We start from the raw sequence: 17,267 nt of genomic DNA, 5'->3' as shown, positions 1-17,267 counted from the left end.
ACAAAATCCCCAAACATTCAACATCAAATTCGGATTTATCGCTACCCTAATCTCAAGAATCAATATTATGCATAAACTACACAATAATTCATGAAGAAAACACAATAATATATAATCATAAACAATTCATCACATAATAAGGCATAAAAATCTCAATTAAACAAACCCCACAAAATTTCAAACATGAACCCTAGAATTAATAAAATTAATCAAAGAAACATGAGAGAAAAAGATAGAGAATAGCAAAATTGGACTTTAACCGGCATGATTTAACAATGGATTGAAGAAATTAGTGAAGAATTAGAGATAATTGAAATTAGGGTTTGAGAGCTCTAAGTGTATTTGAGAGGTAAGTATAAGAGTGGTGGGTGAAAACATATCCAAAAACCCCTAAAAAGAGTGAAATTCCCGTCGGGTTTAACATTGGGTCGGGTTGACCCATTTGATTTAAAAAAATTGACCGTCGGGTATGAATCTGTGCGGCAGGAATGTCGCGCCGCGACATTAGTCGCCGCGCCATGGCGATATGCTATACCTGATACAAATTATTTTCTTATTAGGCGACCTCGAAACATATGAAGACTCGCGCCGCGACCTCAATCCTCGCAACGCGGAAATAGACGTGGTCAAGCACCAATTTAAAATGCTGACTGATAATCGACCTTCTACGTTTTAACTTATACAACAACTTTTAATCGACCTTAAGAATCAAACAACCAAATAAAAATAGCAAGCAATCTTCCACAATCAATCAACTAGCATTTAAGACTCTGTAAACCCATGATTAAATCTATACATACAAACTATACAACAATGTGAACCATATTTAACGAGTCGTTCACACGACTCGTCCCCAACTTCAAGTGGCATTGGGATCGGGTTCAACGTGAACTCCGTCATCAATCTCAAACGGACCATCGAAATATTTCTTGACTCGATGTCTGTTAACTTTAAAGGTAGTACCACTCGCATTTTTCAACTCAATCGTACCGTATGGGTACACCTTAACAACCTCAAATGGTCCCATCCACCGGGACTTAAGTTTTCCCAGTAAAAGCTTCAATATAGAGTTTAACAAAAGCACTCGATCGCCTTCATTAAACTCTTTCGGACTCTTTAACTTTCTATCATGCCATTGCTTGGTCTTCTCCTTATAAATCAACGAATTTTCATACGCATCAAGGCGTAATTCACCAAGCTCATTCAATTGCCCCGCCTTTAGGTGTCCGGCTTCCTTTAAATCTAAATTTCACTTTTTAAGTGCCCATATCGCCTTATGCTCAATCTCCAACGGCAGATGTCACGCTTTTCCATAAACCAACCGATAAGGAGTGGTACCAATCGGTGTTTTGTAGGCGGTTCTAAACGCCCACAAAGCTTCATCGAGCTTATTCGACCACTCATTCGGATTCGACCCCACCATTTTCTCAAGAATTCCTTTAAGAGCTCAATTGGTATTCTCAACTTGTCCGCTCGTTTAGGGATGGTATGAAGTAGAAACTTTATGGAGAACTCCATATCGCTTCAATACCTTCTCCATTTGGGCGTTACAAAAATGAGTACACCTATCGCAAATTAATTCTTTAGGAGTTCCAAATCGAGAGAATAAACGCTGAAGGAAAGAAATCACAACTCGTGCATCGTTTGTGGCTAAAGCTTGCGCTTCGGCCCATTTAGACACGTAGTCAATGGCAACGAGTATGTAACTATAATTATGAGATTTCGGAAATGGCCCCATAAAGTTAATTCCCCAAACGTCAAATACTTCGCATACTTGGATGCTTTTTTGAGGCATCTCATCCCGTTTGGTGACTTTACCGGCCCTTTGACAAGAATCGCACGATTTACAAATCAGGTGGGCATCTTTGAAAATTGTCGGCCAAAAGAAACCGGCATCATAAACCTTACGCCCCGTGATTTGGGGTCCAAAATGCCCACCGGTAGGCCCACTATAACACTCGGTTAAAATACGCATACACTCTTCACCGAAAACACACCGACGGATAACCTCATCAGGACAACAACGAAAAAGATAGGGATCCTCCCAGAAATAGTACTTAAGGTCACTGAAGAATTTCTTCCTCTTCTGATGTGACCTCCCTTTTTCCAAGAATATCCCCACGAGATAATTAGCAATGTCCACATACAATGGCTCGTCCACCTTATCCATCTTCATGAGATATTCATCAGGAAAATCATCATGGATACTCGACTCATGAAGGATTTCGAGATTTGGATTCTCGAGTCTAGACAAGTGGTCGGCCGCGAGATTTTCAGTACCCATCTTATCCCAGATCTCGATTTCGAATTCTTGCAAAAGTAAGATCCATCTAAGCAGTCAAGGTTTGGCATCCGGTTTGGCGAAAAGGTACTTTAGAGTAGAATGGTCCGTAAAGACTATAGTCTTAGATAAGACTAAGTAGGACCGAAACTTATCGAACGAAAAGACCACCGCAAGGAGCTCCTTTTCAGTGGTAGTATAATTCAACTGTGCTCCCCGCAAGGTCTTTCTTGCATAATAAATGGGTCGAAAATTTTTCTCGACCCTTTGGCCCAAAACAGAGCCAACAGCAAAATCAGATGCATCACACATAAGCTCGAACGGAAGAGACCAATTCGAAGCAATTATGATAGGTGCATTGATGAGTTTCTCCTTAAGAAGTTCGAATGCCTTTTGGCACTCTTCGGAGAAGTTCCAAGGTGTGTCCTTTTTGAGGAGTTTGTTCATCGGGTTAGCGATTTTGGAAAAATCCTTTATGAACCACCGGTAAAAACCAGCGTGCCCGAGAAAACTCCGAACACCCTTAACATCGGTGGGAGGTGGAAGGTTCTTAATAGCCGTTACCTTTGCGGGATCTACCTTAATACCGTTCCTAGAAATCTTGTGCCCGAGAACTATGCCCCCTTGTACCATGAAATGGCACTTTTCCCAGTTGAGCACAAGATTAGATTTCTCACACCTTACCAACATCCGCTCTAAATTAAGAAGGCATGAATTGAAAGTGTCACCGAAAACAAAAAAGTCATCTATGAACACCTCCATGCAATCTTCTATCATATCATGGAATATGGCCATCATGCACCTTTGATGTGACGACCTCCAGATAGGGTCTGGAAGAAAACATCACTAATATCAAATAAACCAACATATTATAATACGAGAACAATACTATATGATAAAAACAAACTTTAGTGAGTACGCTACGGAAAATGAAATGTCGTTAAAATGATGGAAATTACAATAAAGTAAATGTTTCAAATGCAAGAATAATAAATGCGCTAGTTCTTGATCCTAAGTCCAAGTAGCATCACATAAGTAGTAGGTAAGTAAACTTGATCAATCAGTACCTGAGACAAACATGCTAAAGTGTCAACCAAAAAGGTTGAGTGAAATCATAGGTTTAACAAAAGTAGTTAGCGTTGTTTTTAGATCACAAGATTTGTTTTCATAAGTAGATCACACAGATCTTTAGTTGTCAAAGAAGATCACAAAGATCTTAAAAGTTGATCTCGCAGGGATAAAAAAGTTATGCCAATTCGTGATATTTAGACTAACGTTCAAAGTTTGCCCCAATGATAAGTTGTGTCTATACTTGTCGGTTTAATTTCATTATTAAGTAATACAATGACTTGGTCAAATGTATCGGGGACGTTACTCCCGATAGGCCTACCCCCAATAATTAAGAATGCATTTAACGAGCAATTAAAAATATCACTGTAGGGACTTAGTCGGACATAGCCGGGTATAGCATTGTTTAACAGTTGGTACTTGTGTCTAAATTGTAAATAGTAAAAGTAGCATGTGTCTCACCCCAAGTAAGTTAAATAAATTGCACAATAGTAAGAGGGGCTATGAGTTCACCTTAGTAAGTAGAGAGAGATAGTTATTCCTCGAAATAGAAAGTTCGGATGAACGTGAGCAGAAAGTCAACCTATTGACATTTTTTTTTTTTTTTTTTTTTTTTTTTTTTTTTTTTTGAAAGGCCAACCTATTGACATTTAAGAGTAGTTAAATGTTTTTCCCAAGTTTAAGTTTAAGTATGAAAGTGTTATAGTTCGTTTTACTAAGTTTCCATTCCTAGTAAGTTTCCACTTTTAGAAAGTTTTCATTTTTAGTAAGTTTCCACTTTTAGAAAGTTAGTGTCGAACACTAGTGAGTTGCCCTTAATAAGTCTACTACCTATTAAGTGTGAAGATAACTAAGTGTATGATTACTATAGTCGGGTTTGACATTGTGCATCATACCCAAACATCTATGCCACCGCCGAGTCACTAGAATGACTAATTGTTACCGGTTGGCCCAGGATTTCTTGACCAAAATCTAAGTTTGGCATTCGTAATCCACAAGCATCCCATAGTGGTACCAATGATCACCCTAGGCCTTAAGTAGCGTTGACGTTCGAGTAATCACACGTTATCGTGAATGACTATTGTAATCGTGTGTCATACTATAAGTAGTATATTTTAAGTGGTAGTAGTAGTATGAGTGTATAAGTGTTAAGAAGTAGTATAAGTATAAGTAGTAGTTTGTAGTATACATAGTTTTAGGGTTAAGTAGTAGTATTAATTAATTAGGTTTAATTAATTAAAGTAGTAGTATTTAATGATTAGGGTTTATGTGATAAATGTTTAATAGTATTATTAGGTTTAGGGTTTAGTGAAGTAATGATTAGGTAATGATTAGAGTTTTATTTAATGTATTAGGGTTTTATTAAATTAGGGTTTAATAATTAGGGTTTAAGTTTAATTAGGGTTTAGGTATGTATATATGTATATTTCGTGTATATATATATATATATATATATATATATATATATATATATATATATATATATATATATATATATATATATATATATATATATGTAATCGTGTATATATGTGTGTGTATATATATATATATATATATATATATATATATTTTATTAGTAAATACATATATATGTAATGTGTATCTACTTTCCAAATATAACTACCCTAACACAATCTTAGTGAATCCTTAAAGTTTTTAAGATCTAACAAAACTTTTTTTTTATATATGTATGTAAGCCGTATGTATGTATATGTATATGCATATATATATATATATATATATATATATATATATATATATATATATATATATATATATATATATATATATTTTACAATATGAATATGATTATGAATGAGATTAATAACATGAACATGATTATAAACATGAATTAACAAGATGGAATTAAAAGTTTAGATCTAGGGTTTTACCATGATAATGTGGGATGAAGATTAACAAGAAAAAGATGAAGATGAGTTGAAGATGAAGATCGAACACTTGAATAATGAAGAACACACTTGAAGATCTTGATGAACAAGAAGAACGCGATGAAGATCCTTTGAAGATTGCTTGAAGATCACTTGAAGATCTTGGTGGTGTGGTGTTCTCCTTCTTGGCCGAAACCAAGAGAGAGAGGGAGAGAGAGATTGGTTGTTGAGAGAGGAATAGGAGAATTGTTTTGGTGCATGAAAAGCTTTAGCCTAGGCCTCTATTTATAGGTGAGGTTAGAAAATTCTAGAATTAGGGTTTAGTTAGGAATACTTTGGGAACAAGTTAGGGTTTACATGGGAGGTAAATGTGACGACCCGGAGATTTCCGACCAAATTTAAACTTAATCTTTATATGATTTAGACACGATAAGCAAAGTCTGTTAGGTTGAGTCTCAAAAATTTTGAACTGTTTCATATATTCAATTGACCTTCAACCATTCTCGACGATTCACGAACCATTATTTGTAAATAAATGTGTATACATATAAAAATAAATATAAATATATGTATAGAGTATATTAAATATAATTATTTAATGATTGTAATACTCGTTGGACTTTTCGATTATTATTTAGAGAAGTTTAATTCAAACCTATGTGATTTTAAAATAAACGGTGATCCGAAAATGAGTTCTATAAATTTTAGGCTTACTAAAAATGTATTTAGGACCTAGTTATTAAATTTTAACACTTTTTATATTTTACCCAGAATTGAGAGGGACAGTTGATGTAATTTTTATTTAATAGTTAATGGTCGAATTTTATATCATAATGACGAAATTAAATAAATATGGCTAATTTAAAATTTTGGGATTTTTTCGAAGACTTTTATCCGCCACTAATTATCAATGGAGTACGAATTAAAACAGTACTTTGAAAGTGTCGGCAGATAAATATCTTAGATATGCTGTAAACACGTTTTATTTAAATATATGATTTGTTTAATATTTTACTATTTGCTTTATTATATTCAGTGTGTGTTATGTAGTTATATATATTTGACATACATGATACACTACACAAACTACAACCAAAGCTAATAAACGGAAGCTCAAACCACCGTAGCCACACTCACCACCATGAACCACCGTCGACAACCATCAACCTTCATCACCTTCACTCTCACAACAACATCTTTCTAGCTCTCTCTCTATTTCTTTTCGTGGACTCTTCATACAACCCCCGTCAACATAATCACTTCTAATTACCCGTCACCACTGTTGTCATCAAACGAACAATCATACTCATCCATGTTTTCTTGTTTTCTGATTCTATTCGACACCCAAGATCAAAACTACCCTAAGACCACTCAACTTAAAGCCATCGTAAGTTACTAATCTTTTGTTGCAGCTACGTTTACTACAATCACTTCTACTCTACTACTGTATCTTTATCCAAAAATTATTGCTTTCATTGTCATTACTACTGCACGTACTGTTTCAGTTTCTTGCTTATCTTTGGTAAAAACACAGTCACAATCCAACAAACCATCACATCAAAAACGAATTCTGTTGTGTCATTTCTTTCTAATCAAAGTGAAACCGATCACCACCTTATCACCTTTCCTTCTCCATGATTGAACACCATCCTCCTTCAACCGTCAACCCACCATCATAACAACCATCACAAACCCATTAAAGCCATTAACTACTGCTGTGACACTTTTCTATTTTTCTGGTTCGAAGCACTCACCATGACAAACACCCATTTTAACCAACTGCTATACTTGCGTTTCTACTACTGTTAACTTCCAAACCACCATAAACCATCATTAACACAAACCACCTTCCATCGACAAACCAAACTTAGTTGTTACTACCTTTATACTTCTGTAAGCGTCCAGTCCAACCAGCTTCTGTTTGAAACATTGTAAACTGCGAAAATTTATTTTTTTTTCTTTCTTTTCCTCTTCCAAACTCTCTCAACGAATTATATATAAACATTAGATGATGTTAAAAAAACATAAAAGGCAGAGATGAGTGCTTTTTCTTTTCTATGTGGCCGATAATCTAAATAGACAAACCATTTGAAGACTTTGAGCCGTTACTTTTTCTTTTGGAACTCCTTTAGTCGGGTAATACCACAGAATACGTACCACAGAATAAGTACAAGTTAATTGGACTGATGGTTTATTGTAGGTCGAAATCCATAAATTTTTTTTGTTGGACCGAAACCTAGCTTCTTTTATTGGGCTGCGTTAGTTTATTTGGCTTTCTAGTTTGGGTCGAAAAGAATGATGATAGTATGTTACTGGTACAGCCGTTATAATATCCATTTTTTTTACATTCACGAGACAACGAGAATGATGATGATAGATGATGTCAATCTGCTACTATGATGAGGATCGAGAAGAAGAGTGAGGACAACGATGATGTTATTGAATGATGATGCAGTAAACATGAAACCCAAGATGATGAAGATGGAGGAAGACGAATAACGATGGTGATGGTGGAACGAAAAAGATGAGGATAATGATAACGTGATCATGATGGAATGATTATGATTATGATCAGATTACGCTAATGAGTAGATTATGATTGTGACGAGTTTGATGATGATGTGGGGATGTACGATGATATCGTTGATGTTGGGTGATAGATGTATAATGTTGATGACGATGGATATGATAATACATAAAATAGCTGATGATGGTGGATAACATAGGATGATGATGATGATATGATGCTTCCATGATAGAATGATAATGATTACGGTATAAAACAAATTTTTTTTTATTATTCTTATTAATATTATTATTTTTATTATTATTAACATTATTATGAGTTATTATTATTATTATTATTATTATTATTATTATTATTATTATTATTATTATTATTATTATTATTATGATTATTAACAACAATCATTTCTAATATTGTCATTACTAATAACTATTTTTATCATTATTATGAAAATTATGATTTTATTTAAAAGTTAATATTACTACTCTTATTATTAGTATTATTAAAACTATCAATTTATTATCATTAAAATTATTATTTTTAGAATTGTCATTATTTTTATTATTATCATTATTATTATTTTATGAAAGTTACTGTTATTGTTAATTTTATGAATATCATTATTATTATTATTATTATCATCATAATTATTTTTTAACATTGAAATTATTATTTTTAACATTATTATTATTATTATTATTATTATTATTATTATTATTATTATTATTATTATTATTATTATTATTATTATTATTATTATTATTATTATTATCATTATTGGTATTGCTAATATTACTGCTAGTATTATTATAATTATTACAACAAATATTTTTATATAAAATGCAAATATTACATGCAACATAAAAATAACTAATACTATAAACTACCATGTTTTAACTACTATATCATTATTGTAACATTAATTAAATTATATATATCATATATCATATATATATATAATATAATGTAACCTATTATAAGTATTAATATAATTATATATAAGGATATTAATTTTAATATATTATAAAATTTATAAACTTCACTGATTAACATTATGTGTTAATATATATATATATATATATATATATATATATATATATATATATATATATATATATATATATATATATATATATATATATATATATATATATATATATATATATATATATATATATATATAAATGATATAGGTTTGTGAATCCGAGGCCAACCCTGCATTGTTCAGTTGCGTCGTATGCATATTTTTACTACAAAATATCGTATCATGAGTTCATTTGCTCCCTTTTACTCTTTATATTTTTGGGACTGAGTATACATGCGCTATTTTTACAACTATTTTATTAAATGCTTTTGAAATATATATTTTTGGGCTGAGAATACATGAGATGCTTTTTATAAATGTTTGACGAGATAGACACAAGCAAAACATTCCTCGAATGAATTATTATGCCGACAGAAGTTCTGTGGATTATTATTGAATTATGTGGACATGATAATTGCCACCAATTGATATGAATATTTTCCCCTGATTATTATTGCTTGGTAACCTAAGAATTAGAAACGGGTATGGCCCTAATTCACGCGAATCCTAAAGGTAGCTACCGGGTTTAACACCCCCACCCAGAATGTTCACTAGACGGAAGAGCTAGTGGGCGTGGTGTTTAGTACTTCGAGGTTTATATATTATTACAGACGAGAGGTTTTGTTTATTTTGGGGATATTATTGATGCGCATTATATGTTAAGGTCGGTTACCAAGCCAAGCTATGAAAGCAAAGTGAATGTTATGTATCGAGAGAATGATTTTTATACACAGGTTATGTGTATTATTTTTGTGCAAGAGATATGTGTACGGTTATTAAAAATCGCGAGGCAACCTACGGGGGAGAAAAGGATACGAACATACTCTGCCAAGCATTATGAAAAATGGTTTCGTACACGAGATAGGTGTACCATATTTAAATCTTGTGGTCTATCAAAATGATGAATTTTATTGTTTATGATGATAAACCTATGAACTCACCAATCTTTTGGTTGATACTTTTAAGCATGTTTATTGTCAGTTATGAAAGAAATCTTCCGCTGTGCATTTTCTCATATTAGAAATATTACTTGGAGTCATTCATGACATATTTCAAAAGACGTTGCATTCGAGTCGTCGAGTTCATCAAGATTATTATTAAGTCAATTATAGTTGGATATATTATGAAATAGTATGCATGACGTCAACTTTCGATGTAATGAAAGTTTGTCTTTTAAAAATGAATGCAATGTTTGTAAAATGTATCATATAGAGGTCAAGTACCTCACGATGTAACCAAATGTTGATGACTTCGTCCAGGAGGATTAGGATGGGGTATTACATGTGGTATCAGAGCGTGGTCTTAGCGAACCAGGTCTGTATTAGTGTGTCTAACTGATAGTCGTTAGGATGCATTAGTGAGCCTGGACTTCGACCTTAGCTGCATGTCAAAAGTTTTGCTTATCATTTAGTGTCAAAAATTATTTTCTTATCATCCTTAAAGTCTAAACACATCTTACTGCCTCTATTGCATAGACAGTGTATAGATAAATTCATATCTTAGCATATTTGTTATTGTTACCTTTGCCTGAAAGCTTCCGTAGATTCCTCCGTAATTTATGGGATTTTAGTATTATATATGCATATGTAAATTATGTATTGAAGGGTACTAATCTACATCCTATAATCTATTTCTTATCGAAAATCCTTCATCTAATCGTACGAGATGAATCCCTCAACCAGTTCGAGTCCCTAGGATTCCGATATGGAGTTTCATTCGAGCTCCGAAAGCAGCGTCACCAAAATGAATAAACCAATCAGCCATCATTTATTCTGGATGAATTGGAGATGGGTTCGTAGTCGACTTAATCAATGGAGACGCGAAGAAGGCGATCCTTTCCACCAACCAAATTCACCTCTTGGTGAAGAACCTGAAGCACTTACCGGCAAACCAGTCCGAAACACCATTTTCACCATCATTTCCCGAATATCTCACCATGATTATATACTATCTACAATTCTAACCCTTATTCATCCGTTCGTTCCAACCGCCAATCACCCCGGAGTAATAGAAGAAGTTAACGAAATTCGTGCCCGAGTTGTAGCCTTTGAAAATATGGTACAAAACGTACCAGCTTCAGCAACATCACCGGCACCAACAGTACCAACAACATCAACACCAGTACCACCAACAAACCAAGTTTCAACACCACATGCCTCAACATCTCATTCTGTACCTCGAGTATAATTATCGTTCTACTAATCGTTCTACATCAACTATCTTCATTCTACGGGACGATTATATAATTTCTAATGTTTTAGAGATTATGTGTTCTAGTTCTAACGATAAATCAAATGAGATTAATATCATATTAACTCATTAAATCCATGATTACATCTGAAGAAAAAATATATATGTATATATATTTTAATAAAGGTTGTAATTAAAAATTCTTTCGTACAAACTGTTAATGGTGAATATATTTTAACGGGTAGGTAATACCCGAGGAATATTTAGATTTCACATTAATAAGTTACACGGTACATTCTTCGAATCTGATTCAACAGTCATTTACTATCCTACTTACAACCACCGATAGACGTATCCGTTCACCGCAGAATAACCATTTTCATTCAATTTCATATTTGGATTTTGACCTATCAGAATCCAACAAGTGGCTTAATGAAGAAAACATTGGACAAAATAAAAATTTGTTAGAAACAAACAAATTAACTATGAGAAATTTTGTTAAGAATCCACGCTAATAAAAATCCTAGCTAACTGTTCCTAGCTAACTGATAATTCCTTATTACATTTATTTATCGCAATTTATTTATCGCAATTTTTATTCTCGCAATTTTATTTATCGTCATTTAATTTCTGTTATTTATTTTACGCACTTTATTTATCGTCATACTGTTATTTACGCATTTTAAATATCGGGACACATATACAATGTTTTGACATATCATATCGATGCATCTATATATATTATTTGGAATAACCATAGACACTCTATATGCAGTAATGATCGAGTTAGCTATACAGGGTTGAGGTTGATTCTAAAATAATATATATACTTTGAGTTGTGATCGAGTCTGAGACATGTATACAATGGGTCACGGCACGTATTAATTAATTCGAATATAATATATTAAACTAAATATGAATTATTGAACTGCTAACTGTGGACTATCAACTGGGGACTCCTATCATTGGACAATTAAAATGAATTAAAATATTGATTATAACATATGAAACTAAACATTTCTTCAAGTTTGCCACTTGATCTCATCTTAAACCTCATTTGTATCTCGACGATTATAATCTGCGTTCAAACCTTTCATAATTCTTGAAAACACCTCAATCGAGAGGATGAACCAACCGCACTACATCTACGGAAAGAAAGACTTATGCATATAGTTATGCACCTGAAAAACTCTCGGAAACTGAATAAACGTTTAACACGTAGCTGTGCTAATTCCATTAGCGTTATTATTATCAAATATAACTTTACAACTCCTTTTCGTGATAGTCAATTTTGTCACAGCTCCAGCAAATCAACTTCGACTCTAATTCGGATTAGCCTTATTATAACCTTGATACATAAGTTGCCTTTCGTCATCGTTACCAGAGAACTGTTTATATTCCACTACCTTAGTAGTAAACTTACCAGCAATATCATTGACCTTTGACTTTCCGAAAATTATTATATTCATTGAAACCCTATCATATACTCATCCGCACCTTGTAACGAGAATTGCCATACCAATTACCAAGAGTCAGCAATCAGTATTTTGAAATCTCGTAAGCATGCCTACATCAACAGTTATATGTATATATATATAACATTTATCTCTTAGAATTATGACCTTCCATTCTGAAATTCTGAAAAGCACTCAATCTACGAATCAATACATCAAATTTTGAAAAAAAGCTGATGAAGCAGTGAAAACTGAAGACTGCCTTAACAGTCAAAAGTTTGATGATAAAGAATGTAGTGTTGAAAAAGCTCAAAGATTTTGATACTGAAAAATGAATTGAGCAAACCATGAAGGAGACTCTGAACAAATCACAAGGACTAAACTTGTACATAAAGATTCCTGATGATTCTGTTCTGATGAAGTCTTTAGCGCATACCTTGCTCCTTACTCTAGACCCTTGTGGACGATATTCTTCATCATCCTCTGATCTTAGATATTTCAAGATATCATCGTATCTTTTATTATAAATATCCTCGATATTTCTAAAGATATTTTCATAACTATTCGTATCTGAAATCATTTATCACTTCGCGATATCAGTATTACATCAGAAAGGAAACTATTTTAGTTTCTAAATTCTGAAAAATTCGAATTTAAAATTTGAATGTTTTTGAAGTAGTGTTGGGAACTAAAACATGAGTTAGTATAATATAATGACACTTGATCAACGCGATTATATTACAGTAAGTCATGCTGTGTTTCTAATGGAACGTAATGATTTACAGATCATAACGTCATCATGTGCCATGTTACACGACTCTTACATTCTATCTAACCTCTAAACATATCAAGAACATATTATCTTGATAGTTCTACCTTTTCCCTTGAATTCAGGAAATCAACCCTATCTACGTCAAAAGATATGACGAAACTTTATTTTCTCATTTCATTATTTTGTGATAGTTTCACTTGTACGCTTCACATAATCGAATCGTTTTGTCTATATTAATCAATAATGATAAAACTCTATTTATTAACTCATATCGTCATGAAAACATTTTTATTGTTAACCATGACGACCACATTCAAATTTCGGGGCAAAATTTCTTTAACGGGCAGGTACTGTGACGATCCAGAGATTTCCGACCAAATTTAAAGTTAATCTTTATATGATTTAGACACGATAAGCAAAGTCTGTTAGGTTGAGTCTCAAAAATTTTGAACTTTTTCATATATTCAATTGACCTTCAACCATTCTCGACGATTCACGAACCATTATTTGTAAATAAATGTGTATACATATAAAAATAAATATAAATATATTTATAGAGTATATTAAATATAATTATTTAATGATTGTTATACTCGTTGGACGTTTCGATTATTATTTAGAGAAGTTTAATTCAAACCTATATGATTTTAAAATAAACGGTGATCCGAAATGAGTTCTATAAATTTTAGGCTTACTAAAAATGTATTTAGGACCTAGTTATTAAATTTTAACACTTTTTAAATTTTACCCAGAATTGAGAGGGACAGTTGATGTAATTTTTATTTAATAGTTAATGATCGAATTTTATATCATAATGACCATAATAAATAAATATAGCTAATTTAAAAATTTGGGATTTTTCCAAAGACTTTTATCCGCCACTAATTATCAACGGAGTACGAATTAATACAATACTTTGAAAGTGTCGGCAAATAAATATCTTAGATATGCTGTGAACACGTTTTATTTAAGTATATGATTTGTTTAATATTTTACTATTTGCTTTATTATATTCAGTGTTGTGTTATGTAGTTATATATAATTGACATACATGATACACTACACAAACTACAACCAAAGCTCATAAACGGAAGCTCAAATCACCGTAGCCACACTCACCACCATGAACCACCGTCGACAACCATCAACCTTCATCACCTTCACCCTCACAACAACATCTTTCTAGCTCTCTCTATTTCTTTTCGTGGACTCTTCATACAACCCCCGTCAACATAATCACTTCTAATTATCCATCACCACTATTGTCATCAAACGAACAATCATACTCATCCATGTTTTCTTGTTTTCTGATTCTATTCGACACCCAAGATCAAAACTACCCTAATACCACTCAACTCAAAGCCATCGTAAGTTACTAATCTTTTGTTGCAGCTACGTTTACTACAATCACTTCTGCTTTACTACTCTATCTTCATCCAAAAATTATTGCTTTCATTGTTATTACTACTGCACGTAATTTTTCCATTTCTTGCTTATCTTTGGTAAAAACACAGTCACAATCCAACAAACCATCACCTCAAAAGCGAATTCTGTTGTGTCATTAATTTCTAATCAAAGTGAAACCGATCACCACCTTATCACTTTTCCTTCTCCATGATTGAACACCATCCTCCTTCAACCGTCAACCCACCATCATAACAACCATCACAAACCCATAAAACCCATTAACTACTGCTGCGACACTTTTCTATTTTTCTGGTTCGAAGAACTTTCATTTAACTGCTATACTTGCATTTCTACTACTGTTAACTTGCAAACCACCATAAACCATCATTAACACAAACCACCTGCCATCGACAAACCAAACTTAGCTGTTACTACCTTTATACTTCTGTAAGCGTCCAGTCCAGCCAGCTTCTGTTTGAAACATTATAAACTACGAAAATTTATTTATTTTTCTTTCTTTTCTTCTTCCAAACTCTCACAACGAATTATATATAAACATTAGATGATGTTAAAAAAACATAAAAGGCAAAGATGAGTGATTTTTCTTTTCTATGTGGCCGACAATCTAAATAGACAAACCACTTGAAGACTTTGAGCCGTTACTTTTTCTTTTGGAACTCCTTTAGTCGGGTAATACCACAGAATACGTACAAGTTAATTGGACTGATGGGTTATTATGGGCCGAAATCCATAATTTTATTTTGTTGGACCGAAACCTAGCTTCTTTTGTTGGGCTGCGTTAGTTTATTTGGCTTTCTAGTTTAGGTCGAAAAGAATGATGATAGTATGTTGCTGCTACAGCCATTATAATATCCATTCTTTTACATTCACGAGACAGCGAGAATGATGATGATGGATGATGTCAATCTGCTACTATGATGAGGATCGAGAAGATGAGTGAGGACAACGATGATGTTATCGAATGATGATGTAGTAAACATGCGACCCAAGATGATGAAGATGGAGGAAGACGAATAACGATGGTGATGGTGGGACGAAAAAGATGAGGATAATGATAACGTGATCATGATGGAATGATTATGATTATGATCAGATTACGCTAATGAGTAGATTTTGATTGTGACGAGTTTGATGATGATGTGGGGTTGTACGATGATATCGTTGATGTTGGGCGATAGATGTATAATGTTGATGACGATGGATATGATAATACATAAAATAGCTGATGATGGGGGATAACATAGGATGATGATGATGATATGATGCTTCCATGATAGAATGATAATGATTATGGTATAAAACAATTTTTATTTTTATTATTCTTATTAATATTATTATTTTTATTATTATTATTAACATTATTATGAGTTATTATTATTATTATTATTATTATTATTATTATTATTATGATTATTAAAAACAATCATTTTTAATATTATCATTACTAATAACTATTTTTATCATTATTATGAAAATAATGATTTTACTTAAAAGTTAATATTACTACTCTTATTATTAGTATTATTAAAACTATCAATTTATTATCATTAAAATTATTATTTTTAGAATTGTCATTATTTTTATTATTATCATTATTATTATTTTATGAAAGTTACTGTTATTGTTAAGTTTATGAATATCATAATTATTATTATTATTATTATCATCATATTTATTTTTTAATATTGAAATTATTATTTTTAACAATATTATTATTATTATTATCATTATTGGTATTGCTAATATTACTGCTAGTATTATTATAATTATTACAACAAATATTTTTATATAAAACGCAAATATTACATGCAACATAAAAATAACTAATATTACAAACTACCATGTTTTAACTACTATATCATTATTGTAACATTAATTAAATTATATATATATATATATATATATATATATATATATATATATATATATATATATATATATATATATATATATATATATATATATATATCATATATATATATAATATAATGTAACCTATTATAAGTATTAATATAATTATATATAAGGATATTAATTTTAATATATTATAAAATTTATAAACTTAACTGATTAACATTATGTGTTAATATATATATAAATGATATAGGTTCGTGAATCCGAGGCCAATCATGCAATGTTCAGTTGCGTCGTATGCATATTTTTACTACAAAATATCGTATCGTAGGTTCATTTGCTCCCTTTTACTCTTTATATTTTTGGGACTGAGAATACATGCGCTGTTTTTACAGCTGTTTTATTAAATGCTTTTGAAATCTATATTTTTGGACTGAGAATACATGAGATGCTTTTATAAATGTTTGACGAGATAGACACAAGCAAAACATTCCTCGAATGAATTATTATGCAGACAGAAGTTCTGTGGATTATTATTGAATTATGTGGACATGATAATTGCCACCAATTGATATGAATATTTTCCCCTGATTATTATTGCTTGGTAACCTAAGAATTAGAAACGGGTATGGCCCTAATTCACGCGAATCCTAAAGGTAGCTACCGTGCTTAACCCCCCACCCAGAATGTTCACTAGATGGAAGAGCTAGTGGGCGT

This window comes from Rutidosis leptorrhynchoides, chromosome 2 (assembly GCF_046630445.1).
Source record: "Rutidosis leptorrhynchoides isolate AG116_Rl617_1_P2 chromosome 2, CSIRO_AGI_Rlap_v1, whole genome shotgun sequence".
NCBI lineage: Eukaryota > Viridiplantae > Streptophyta > Magnoliopsida > Asterales > Asteraceae > Rutidosis > Rutidosis leptorrhynchoides.
This window is presented reverse-complemented; position numbering follows the sequence as displayed.